Source organism: Bombina bombina, chromosome 2 (genome assembly GCF_027579735.1).
Source record: "Bombina bombina isolate aBomBom1 chromosome 2, aBomBom1.pri, whole genome shotgun sequence".
Lineage (NCBI taxonomy): Eukaryota > Metazoa > Chordata > Amphibia > Anura > Bombinatoridae > Bombina > Bombina bombina.
The window spans coordinates 607,649,154-607,662,378 of NC_069500.1; positions in this window are offsets into that span (position 1 = coordinate 607,649,154).

Here is a 13,225-nt window from a genome sequence, read left to right on the forward strand (position 1 = left end):
AGACAGGTGCATAAATGTGGGCACCCTTGTCATTTTGTTGATTTGAATACCTGTAACCACCTAGCACTGATTATTTGGAACACACAATTGGTTTGGTGAGCCCATTAAGCCTTGAACTTCATAGACATGTACATCCAATCATGAGAAAAGGTATTTAAGGTGGCCAATTGCAAGTTGTTGTTCTCTTTGACTCTCCTATGAAGAGTGGCAACATGGGGGCCTCAAAACAACTCTTAAATGACCTGAAAACAAAGATTGTTCAACATTATGGTTTAGAGGAAGGCTACAAAAAGCTATCGCATAGATTTAAGCTGTCAGTGTCCACTGTGAGGAACATAGTGAGGAAATGGAAGACCACAGGCACAGTTCTTGTTAATGCCAGAAGTGGCAGGCCAAGTAAAATATTGGAAAGGCAAAGGATGGTGAGAATGGTCAAAAACAGCCCACAGACCACCTCCAAAGACCTACAACATAATCTTGCTGCAGATGGTGTCACTGTGCATCGTTCAACAATTCAGCGCACTTTGCACAAGGAGAAGCTGTATGGGAGAGTGATGCCACGCCACAGTTGCTTGAGGTATGCAAACGCACATTTGGACAAGCCAGCTTCATTTTGGAAGAAGGTGCTGTGGACTGATGAAACAAAGATTGAGTTATTTGGTTATAACGAGGGGCGTTCTGCATGGCGACAAAAGAACACAGCGTTCCAAGTCAAACACTTGCTACTCAAGTAAAATTTGGTACTGGGAATCTTGTTAAAGTTGAGGGTCGCAGTTATGGCGTTCTATTCCGTCCAAATGGCACTGGGCTTTAGCGCCCTTAGGACGGAATACAATGTTGTAGCAGTTTGGCTGTCCTGAAGCCAGCTGCGCTTCATGGATGTAATCGCGGTCTGGAGGGCATGCCTAGCGTCATAGGGACACCCCCTGACCCGATCCCATAATTTAAATCTCGCAATTTCAATTTGTCTACATCGGAACATTGTTCCGATGTAGACATTATGACCCTGTCATGAAAGGGTTAAAATGTGTTCTTGGATGCTCCATATTTTTTCTGGCTCCTACACTAGAAAGTTCAGTAAGTAGAGTGGAGTCTGAATAAAGAAGTTCCTGTGTCAATAAAATATTGACCTGCCTGTTTGCAGGAGTGTGATTATTATGGAAAATCAACTTTTTTTTTTACAAACTATATTTAGCTCTTGGTATATTTGATGTTTTTGCAGAATATTTAATGATTTATTTGGAATTTGATAAACTGTATTACATTTTGCACAGTTAATGATATTCCAGCAAATGATTGTAGTAGGTTGAAATATCCACAGCTGACATTCTGTACCTGATTCTAATATTTTGAGAATAACAGTGCCATATAAAAAGTTACTCCATTCATCATACATATTTTGATTTTAGCTTTTGTTGTTAATCTTCTAATGCAAAACTGTTGGGTAAATCAAACAAAATGACAAGGTGTGATTACTTTTCAGGATTTATGATGTTTAGTTCATTGTAAATCGCAAGCTATTTACCTTTTGGGAAAAAATAAATAAATAAAATAAATTAGCTTTTTTTAATATACAAAAGCATAATCTTCAATGCAAAGATTTATTTAATCTTATTAGGAAAGGTGTCAGTTTTAGAATATTATAATGGATTCCAAACCCTGTTATGTGAGCAAAATGTTATATGCCGCAGAATTCAAGGTGACATTATAAGCTAGCTATGGCGAACTGTAGAATAAAACCAACTATCAGACAGAGCAGGAACGAGCTACATTGAGTGTAATGGCACGATCAGGCCGGGCTGTGACTAGACAGCTGCCCAGGTACGCTCAGGGGGAAAACCAGACCCGCTCAGTAGAGCAAGAGCGGTGGTCTGAAAAACCCTCTTTTTTTTTTTTTTTTTTTTTTTTTTTTTTTTTTTTTAAATCAGACTTCTTTTTATTTTCTATGTTTTAGTTTCCTGTCCCTAATACTGTCTCTGATATAGTTTCTATGAATGGAGAATTTTTTTTCTTTAAAGATTCAGATAGAGCAATTTTAGGCAACTTTCTAATTTACTCCTGTTATTAATTTTTCTTTGTTCTCTTGGTATCTTTATTTGAATGTAAGCTGAGGAGCGGGCCCATTTTTGGTAAAGTACCTGGGTCAGGGGCGGTTCTACACAGGGGCCAGTGCCCCTGTAAAAATGTCCCTGGCCCCCCTCCTGAGCTGGCCACTGAGCTGACTGAAAAAAATACCGGACAAGATCAAGGGTATTTATCTGCTTCCCTGTCCCTGAAACGCTGTATAGTCAAAGCGTGGGGTTAACAAAGTGAAGTAAAACTTGTGCCCCCTCCCCTTTCAGAGATGTGCTACAGTTCCCGGGTTGTTGTGGGGGCGGGGCATCTTACAGCTGCAGTCTGCAGACAAGAGTTCCAGAAGTGTCACTGGTTGGTTTTGCAGACATTTTCTCTAGCCTGTACACTGCCAGAACAGATGTAAGTCTGCCCTCTCACCCCCACAACTCTGTAATGACTGCTGGAGTGTTTTCCTTATTTTTCTAATGTATGTAAAAATTATTTGACACCATGTTAATTGAATGTGTTATCTGAACTATGTAGCACTAGTTAAGTGCATAGTCTTCTTTTTTTATTTTCTTTTTTCTACTCAGTGTGTGTGTGTATGTATGTATGTGTGTGTGTGTGTGTGTGTGTGTGTGTGTGTATATGTATATACAGGTGGCCCTCGGTTTACAACGGTTCAATTTACACCGTTTCAGAATAACAACCTTTTTTCCAGTCATGTGACTGCTATTGAAAAGCATTGAGAAGCGGTGCATTTATTAAAATAGCCAGTAGGTGGAGCTGTCCGCTTGTGTTGCAGCCAAGCCAGCTGAAATTAATCAGTTTAACTAGACCTGAGCTATCGAGCAGATTTCAAAGGAACAAGATCTTCCTGTCTATAAATCAGTTCAGATTGGAATGCATAGAAAGAACTGTTTTGCAGAAAAATGCAAGTGAAGTCTGTGTTGTGTGATTATTTTATTAGGTTTATAATGCTGTTTAGCAAATGTTTTTGTTCATTTAACTTAGTTTAATTATATATTCTGTGTTGTGTGATAATTTTATTAGGTTTATAATGCTGTTTAGCATTTAAAGTCTTCATTTCAAAGCTTTAAAAATAATGTTTTAGGTGTTACTTATGACAATTTTGAGAGGGGCCTGGAACCTATCCCCCTCACTTCCCATTAACTTACATTGTGTGTGTGTGTATATATATATATATATATATATATATATATATATATATAGAAGAGTGTGAGACAAAACAAGCGCCCAGAGGCACACTTCGTGTAGTACGTTTAGATAAATAACTTATACTTTAACAGTTGGAAAAAATCCGCTCTCACCTGATTCAACCTCAGCTTATGAGGTATGTAATAAGCGCTTCTGTTTATATACTCAGGTCTCGTATCGCCCTCCTATAGGTCCTCAGGTCTCCAGTTCCTCCTTGGAGTCTGCAGAGTGTTCCTGGATCTCTGCAGCCTATATCTAGAAGGGGACTTGCATTCAATCTTGGACGATCACATGAAGAGGACCTCCTTGTTGCCGAAGACTGCCCCCCGCCGGAAGACTGCTCTGCACCTCCGGGAAGAAGATAGAATGTGACCCTGCGATAGAGGAAGATGGATCCGCCTGGATGAAGACTTTGCTCCGTCTGTGTGTATACATTTATACACACACACACACACACACACACACATATATATAAAGATACCAAGAGAACGAAGAAAAATTGATAATGGAAGTAAATTAGAAAGTTGCTTAAAATTGCATGCTCTATCTGAATCACGAAATAAAAAAAAAATGTGGGTTTAGTGTCCCTTTAAGAAAATGTATCCCTTGCCGGTTTCTATTATTTATCTTTGGGAATTGTTCCTAAAGTTCATGCGCTATTTTCTACCTTTTGGCTTAGTGTATTTTTTATCTCTTTGGAAGATAGTTATTCCTTTTTTAGACCCTTTAGATTGGAAGTTAGTTTCCTTCCATAGGAGTTTTTTTTTTTAGCAAGCAGGTTATATTTTTAGTTCTGCATTTTTTATTGCTGGTATGGCTGCTGCTTTTTTCATTTGGTTCATTAGTCTTTCTAAGCAGTTTTCTGTTGATTCTGCCTATAAAGTTTTTTTTAGCCTTTTTGGAATTGCTCAATTATGCTAATGTTTTAATTTGTGGAGCTGTTATTTATATTATTTTAAGATGTATTTGCAGTACTTTCTGAAAGTACTTTTTTTTAGTTAATACGTTGGCCCCAAGGGTCCTTTCAGTATTATTGAATTTAACCCCTTAAGGACCAAGGACGTACGCCACACGTCCTCAAAAAAAATACACTTAATGACCGAGGACGTGTGGCGTACGTCCTTGGTCTGGAAAGCAGCTGGAAGCGATCCTGCTCGCTTCCAGCTGCTTTCCGGTTATTGCAGTGATGCCTCGATATGGAGGCATCCTGCAATAACCCCCCTTGGCCATCCGATGCAGAGAGAGCCACTCTGTGGCCCTCTCTGCACCGGACATCGGTGGCCGGTATCGTTGGTGGGTGGGAGCAAGGCTGGGAGGCGGGTGGGCGGCCATCGATGTGCCCAGTGGAGTGGAGGGGGGCGGGATCGGGGGCGGGAGCGCGCACGGGAGCGCGCACGTGCACGGGGGGCGGAGGGTGGGCGCGTGCACGGGGCGGGAGCGGGAGGGAACCGCTACACTACAGAAAATTAAAGTTTAAAAAGTACAAACAAATTACTTTTTGAAAGCTGTAAATAAACAGCTAAGCGATGTGGAAGGGGTGGGGGGTTGATCTTGGGGGGGGGGGGAAGCTACACTGCAGAAAAGGGTTTTTTTTTTAAAAAAAGGCAAATTTTTTCACTAAACTGGGTACTGGCAGACAGCTGCCAGTACCCAAGATGGCGCCCATTAAGGCAGAGGGGGAGGGTTAGAGAGCTCTTTGGTGGGGGATCAGTAAGGCTGGGGGCTAAGGGGGGATCCTACACAGCAGCATATGTAAATATGCAAAAAAAAAAACACAAAAAAAGCCCAAATATAGCTTTTATTTTAGTACTGGCAGAGTTTCTGCCAGTACTTAAGATGGCGGGGACAATTGGGGGGTGGGGGAGGGAAGAGAGCTGTTTGGGAGGGATCAGGGGGTCTCATGTTTCAGGTGGGAGGCTGAGCTCTACACTAAAGCTAAAATTAACCCTGCAAGCTCCCTACAAGCTACATAATTAACCCCTTCACTGCTAGCCATAATACACGTGTGAAATGCAGCAGCATTTGGCGGCCTTCTAATTACCAAAAAGCAACGCCAAAGCCATATATGTCTGCTATTTCTGAACAAAGGGGATCCCAGAGAAGCATTTACAACCATTTGTGCCATAATTGCACAAGCTGTTTGTAAATGATTTCAGTGAGAAACCTAAAATTGTGAAAAATTTAACGTTTTTTTTAATTTGATCGCATTTGGCGGTGAAATGGTGGCATGAAATATACCAAAATGTGCCTAGATCAATACTTGGGGTTGTCTACTACACTACACTAAAGCTAAAATTAACCCTAGAAGCTCCCTACATGCTCCATAATTAACCCCTTCACTGCTGGGCATAATACACGTGTAGTGCGCAGTGGCATTTAGCAGCCTTCTAATTACTAAAAAGCAACGCCAAAGCCATATATGTCTGCTATTTCTGAACAAAGGGGATCTCAGAGAAGAATTTACAACCATTTAAGCCATAATTGCGCAAGCTGTTTGTAAATAATTTCAGTGAGAAACCAAAAGTTTGTGAAAAAATTTGTAAAAAAGTGAACGATTTTTTGTATTTAATCGCATTTGGCGGTGAAATGGTGGCATGAAATATACCAAAATGGGCCTAGATCAATACTTTGGGATGTCTACTAAAAAAAAATATATACATGTCAATGGATATTCAGAGATTCCTGAAAGATATTAGTGTTCTAATGTAACTAGCGCTAATTTTGAAAAATAATGGTTTGGAAATAGCAAAGTGCTACTTGTATTTATGGCCCTATAACTTACAAAAAAAGCAAAGAAGATGTAAACATTGGGTATTTCTAAACTCAGGACAAAATTTAGAAACTATTTAGCACGGGTGTTTTTTGGTGGTTGTAGATGTGTAACAGATTTTGGGGGTCAAAGTTAGAAAAAGTGTGTTTTTTTCAATTTTTTCCTCATATTTTATAATTTTTTTATAGTAAATTATAAGATATGATGAAAATAATGGTATCTTTAGAAAGTCCATTTAATGGCGAGAAAAACGGTATATAATATGTGTGGGTACAGTAAATGTGTAAGAGGAAAATTACAGCTAAACACAAACACCGCAAAAATGTAAAAATAGCCTTGGTCCCAAACGGACAGAAAATGGAAAAGTGCTGCGGTCATTAAGGGGTTAAGCTTTGCACTTTCTCATTTGTATTTTAATACATTTTTTGCTCTAGCTGTGACTTTACACATTCTGATTAGGCTTTGAAAGTTTCTTTGTTACTTTAATAACTTAGGCTCATACTTTGTATATTTATGTGTATTTTTTACAAATTACATTGCACTTTATTTTCTCCATTGTGAACTGACAGCTTCAGAAAGTGTGAGGGACAGTACAGTTCCCTGAGCTGAATAGGGAATTGTTTGAAGCTCTCTCATAAGTGTTGTGAAATTTTCTAAGCATTTTAAACAAGCTGGTCTCACTGATTTGTCTCGCCAGCCGTATGCAGGTGAAGTTTGCTCAAAATTCACAAAACACTTATTTTAACTAACATAAAAGTAATATATACTAAAATATAGATAAAAGCAAGTTAAATTATAGTGAAAAAAATCAGTTTAATTTGTAATTGATGCAAATGGAGCCTTTATATCAGCCCCAGTGGTTCTCCAATTACCTTCTCTCCCGCATGTGAAATTTTATTTCCCAGAGAGCTTCATTACTTTCTATGGAAAGTATCCCTCTTCTCTCTGGGATTTCCAGGTTCCTCCCCCTTTCTTAGAAAATGTTGTGAGTCCTGATCCTGTGCAGTCAGCACTATAATCTCTCTCCAAACTATAGAATGTTTGATTATCTGGCCCATATAAAGTAATGACGCCCGCTGGGAAACTTAAGATGACAGTGTTTTAGTTTTAATTTTAAATAAGACATACAATCTAATTTGTAACGATACACATAAATATACAAAATATGAGCCTAATTTGTTAAAGTTACATAGGAACTGTGAAGGCATAATGAGAATTTGTAAAATCACAATTCTAAATACATTGCTGTATACAAAATAAAATAGAAAATAGAAAGTAAATGCCCCTTCTAGGGGTAAGAATAATAACATTTTTCATTTTCCAAATTACATGTCAAACAATACACAATTTAGAAATTGGTTGGTGGAAGCCTGGAGAGAATATTATAGAAATAACATGGGGTATTTACATAAAATAGAAAATTTCTGGGAAGCAGGAAAGACCGTCCTGAGAGGCGAGATAAAAGCACACATGATCAAGGAAAAAAAGAAATATAAATAACAAGAGACCCAACTCGCTAACCAACTCAAAAATGCATACAGGAGATTTTTGAGTGACCCGAATAATACTCATTGGAATAAATACATGCAAGCTAAAGAAGCTAGGGAGCTTTTCATGAGGGAAGCCTGGTCATTAGAAGATTTAAAAAATAGAGCTCGCTATCAAGGATTCCAAGGCACTACTGCCAAGCATTTAGCAAGAATATATAAAATTAGGAAAAATACAAATATAATAACAAGCATTAGAGATGGAGAGCGAAAATGTACCCAAACCACTGAAATCTGTGATATATTCCATAAATATTATAAAAGAATTTATTCAAAGGTAAAGATAGATGAACTAGAGCAAGAAAAGTTCTGGCAGAATATTAAATTACCAAAAATTACTGATGATGATTTAAAGATGATTAACCAGCCAATAACAATTAAAGAATGTGAAAAGGCAATTAATGCTATGAAACAGAATAAAGCCCCTTGCCCAGATAGGTTACCCGCCAAATTCTATAACATTTTAACTAAAGAGGTATCAACTACCTTAACACAATTATTTAACTATTATCTCTGTGAAAGTCAGATGAACTCCCCATATTTTTCAGACTCAATTATAACACTAATATATAAAAAAGATAAAGATCCAGAAGATCCAGGTGGATATAGACCCATATCCCTCCTAAATAATGACTATAAATTGTTGATGGCAATTCTCGCCCAAAGATTTAAAAAAGTTATTGGAACAATAATTCACAGCGACCAGACAGGATTTATACCAGAAAGAAATATAGCGCGTAATATCAGGAAAGTATTACTGACTATAGATAATTATTATAATAAAAAAAGAGAGAAAAATAAGATAAAGACAGACCTTGCGTTAGTTATGCTAGATGCCGAGAAGGCTTTTGATTCAATTATATGGGAACATCTGTTTTTGGCGCTTGAAAATTTTGGGTTTTCTGGTTGTATAGTCAATATGCTCAGAAAGATATATAAAAACTCAAGATCGCAAGTATTAGTTAATGGTCTTGTATCACAGTATATTACATTACAGAGGGGCACGAGGCAAGGATGCCCCTTGTCACCCCTCTTATTTAATGTGTCATTAGAACCACTGGCAATATGGCTTAGACAGGAATTAAAAGGTATAGCCTTGGGAGATCAGAATGTTATTCTATCTCTCTATGCAGACGACCTCATGCTGTACCTAAGTGATACAAAATATAGTATTCCCCAATCTATGCAGTTAATTAACCGTTTTAGTACTTTTTCTGGCTATAGAATTAACCCAATAAAATCTGAGATTTTGTGGATTCATAAGACTCCGAATAGTAATTTTCCGCATGTCTTTAAAGAAGCGGATAATATGAAATATCTGGGAATTAAAATCTCAAAAAATCCAAGCGAATGGTATAAGCTCAACTTTGAGGATATATTTATCAAAATGGCAGATGAGATGAAAAATTGGAAATTATACTATCTATCGATTTCCGCTAAGATTATGCTAATAAAGGCAATTTTTTTTCCACGTATCTTGTATTTATTACATAATCTCCCTTTATTTATTACCAAGCAAGATACTAAAAGGTTTTATACAGCATGTTCACTGTTTATTTGGGGAAAGATTCGGCCAAGAATATCAAGGAATAGATCAACACAGCCTAAAAAATATGGGGGATTAGCACTGCCAAACATTGAATACTATAACTGGATCTGTATGATAAAATTTGCGATAGACTGGGTAACAGAAGCAAACTATGTGACTTATTATGATATAGAAACAAAGCTCGTCAAACCATTTGATTAGAGAGCCTTACTACATTGTCCTGTGAAGAAGTTACCAAGTAACATTGCATATAGTCTGACTTTTGTCAATATTATAAATGCTTGGCAGAAGTACTGTAAGGAATTGGGACACAACCCAAGGTCATCACATTTTCTCCCTATTAAAGGTAACCCAGACTTTACACCAGGAATCTGGGATTTGGTATTTTCAGAATGGGAAAGGAAGGGACTTGTCTATGTGTCCCAACTCTTTCAGGATGATAGCAAGACATTTCAGTCATTTGAAAATCTATCTAGTAGATATGCCCTTTCGGCCAAGAACATCTATGCTTACCTTCAGATAAGGAATTATGCTAGCCAAGTGTGCAGAATAAGTGGATTTGAGTGGGGTGCTAAGGAGATTCCTAATGGAATTAAACTGTATGAGATAGGCCGACGATCATCGTCTTATTGGTATAAATCTTTAACTATAAAGTCTGGCCAAAATAATATAAGAGAACTCAAAGAAAATATAATGAAAATAATTCCTAATATAACAGAGCAGGAGATAGAAAAGAGTATCTCTCTTTCATCACAAGCAACTAGTAATATAAGCTGGCGAGAAGCCCAAATAAAATTACTTAATAATTACTATCTAACCCCATATAGGCTATATAAGATCTCAAAGACTAGACAAACAAGTTGTTGCTTCAAATGTAAAGAAGAAATGGCAGATATCATTCATTGTATATGGGCATGCCCGAAAATTAACCAATATTGGAGAAAAGTTAATTATTGGCTAAATAAATATCTCGAAAGAAAAATTATTATAACTTCTCGACTGATTTTTATGCTAGACTCAGAAAGGAGAAGTAAAGGAGAACAACTCTTTATCAATTTTACCATAATAGTAGTTAGAAATCAACTACTTAGAGAGTGGAAAACACCAAAGATTCCTACCATCCCCGAACTAGTAAATTTATTAACTCTACAAATGACAATTGAATCATATGATACTAAATTCAACTCGGAAATACATTACCGAGCTTTCTTTGCAAAGTGGAAAAAATATATAAGTGCCTGGCCAGCACCGCTGCAACACCAATTTATTGCTAGATTTCAGAACTCTTCAATATTTCTTTCTCTAGTACTAGAGGGTGAACTACCTTATCACTGGATAGATTTAACCCAATTTGGGGTGTAATGTAACGACAAGGCTCGTCATCCAAAGGCTTGTCATCCAAAGAGTGATTTCTCCTTCCCCTTCCCTTTCTATTTTTTTTTTTTTTCTCCTTTTTTTTTTTTTTTTTTTATTTATTTTTTGTTGTCTTTCTCTCTCCCCGTGTATATAATTGATAGCACTTGAAGAATATTCTATGTTAGGTAATTATAATTTAAAATTTTCTCTGTCATACACTGTATAATGTGATGTAAAATTTACTTTTGTAAGGCACCAAGGATAATTAAAGATAATGAAGTAATTTTTGTAATAAGATGATGATAATATGATATGTATGTTGGAATAATATCATTGTACGGTATTAATTAAGGTAAAAGTGTAATGCTGGTAATGAGATTTATTTTACTTTTTTTTTGTTTCCTTTTAATGTTCAATGTCTGTGTGAAAAACTTAATAAAAAGATTATAAAAAAAAAAAAAATGCAGCAGAGCTGTTATGTTATGCAGTGCTATATTGCACTGGGCTTGTGTCTACTTCACATACAGAAATGCAAGGAACGCCCCTTGGAGAAGTAAAGCAAAATCTGCTTGGTGAAAATGTCACTATGGTTCTCGCAGTGCTGGAGGATCATTTTATAATATCTCCCCTGAGCAGAGAGGTTTTTGAATATTAAGTCTGCTGATATGGTTTATATATCCAGGTTTATCTCTCTCTTTTAAAGAATGATGTTGTTTGGATTCTATTATCTCTTCTGTGTCTGGAGGATAGAAATATTTTTATCCTCAATACAGGAGTTCAAAGGCTATTCTGGTGCTTCTGTTTGTTGTTGCCCTTTTCTTCAGAAAATGAAACAGAAGTGTGTTAACTCCTCTCAGAAACTAGGTTCTTTTGGCTCTGCCTGCAAGCTTAGTCTGTTTTGGGTCAAGTCTAGCAGCCTAAAATTCTACTTCCATTTTTTCCAATGGTGTATGGTTTGGCCCCTGATCCAGAAGTTTTAGCTAGGGGGCAGGTTGTGCCTTTTTAGAAGACTTGGTTTTCTGTCTAGGACCCCTGGTTTTGAAATGTATAGTTTCTCAGGGTTATTAAGTAGGTTCAGGTTTATATCTCTCATAGGAAGGTTATTTGTTCCTATGTTCCTTAGAATCCTGTGAAGGCTCAGCACTTTTGTTTGGATCTTGAATCTTGGGGGGAATGATCCTGTTCCTTTGTTGGATCAGGGAATGAGTTTTTTTGTTTGTTTTTTGTTGTTGTTGTTGTTGTTGTTTTTCTCCATAAGAGGAAAGTTTTTAGTTTTTTGTAACTTTTACGAAATAAATCAGTTTGTGTTTCCAATTCATTTTAAAATGGAAGCTGTTTGGATCATTTTGCCTTCAGTTTAGGTCAGTTTATGTCCACATTAGATTCTAAGGGAGCTTACTGCATGTTTCCAATTCTGAAAAAAATATTTTTTTATTTAGGTTTATTTTTCTAGACAAGCTCTTTTAGTTTGTTCTTGGAATTCTTTTGTCTGTGTACAGAGCTCAGGGCATTGCAGTATTTATTCACCTGGTTGATATATTGGTTCGGTTCTGTTTTGTTTTGTTTGTTTTTTCATTTATTAGAATCTCTCTCTTAAAGACTTGTTTCTTTTCAATATGGTTGGAAAATAAATTTTCCAAAGAGTTATCTGATTTCTCAGATGAGAATTGTTTTTGTGAGAGTTCAGATAGATTTGGTTTACATCAGGGGTCGCCAACCTTTCGGACCTCAGGGACCACTAAACTCACAATTTTCAATCCGGTGGACCACTAACATTAATTTTTTTAAAAAGGTACAATCCTCTATAATGTGTTTGTGTTTATATATAAAGACTGATGTAAGTTCATCTGAAGGAATTAGGAAAACTACTACAAAGAGACAGGTAAAGGGAAGAAAATAAATGAAATATAAGAGAGAATTTTTTTTTTAGGACTTTTTTTTATATACTTTAATTCCACTATTTCAAGCCAACCTCTGTTGGCTTTAGAATGGAAGCATATTTCTCTGAGCAGCGCGCCGGGCGGGATGAGTTAAAAATACATTCTAGCTAAGCAAGTTGCGCAGTACTACGCAACGTGCGTAGGGAGATTGCAACTTAACTATTCTGTCGGTTTTCACTGATGTCTAGCCAGGCACTGTAGGGAGTTGCGGTGCGACGGGGGTGACACCATCAGAGGAGATTAATTCCTGCTTGATGGTGTCAAGGACCACCAACATCTTTTCGTGGACCACCAGTGGTCCATGGACCACTGGTTGGCGACCGCTGGTTTACATGAATCCCTTTGATCGTTCTAGAAGGTTGAAGCTAGTGTTATCTTGTCTCAATCTTCACTCTTTCTTTACTCTCCGTTGATCTTTTGTTTTGAGATATTTGGTCTCATGCTTGCTACGTAAGATGCTTTTCTGTTTCCTAATTTTTTTTACTTGAGGCCTCTTCAGCTTTGTTTGTTTCAGCAATGGTGTAGAGACATTCTCAGCTGTTTTTTAGTTCACAGGACAAGTTAGTCCCTCTTCTTTTGCTCATATTGTTTGGACATTCTCTTTTCAGATGCAAGTTTTTTTTTTTAATGTTTTTTTTTCATTGAGGGCCCATTTTGGTGTCTCTGAGTGCAGAAAGGGTTTAGTTTCCTCGGGAGGCAAGGTTTCCGATTTATGTTATGTACTCCTGTGCAATTTTCAGAGTTGGCCTCTGTTCTAGGGGGTTAAACTTGTGATCAGTAAAATTTACTT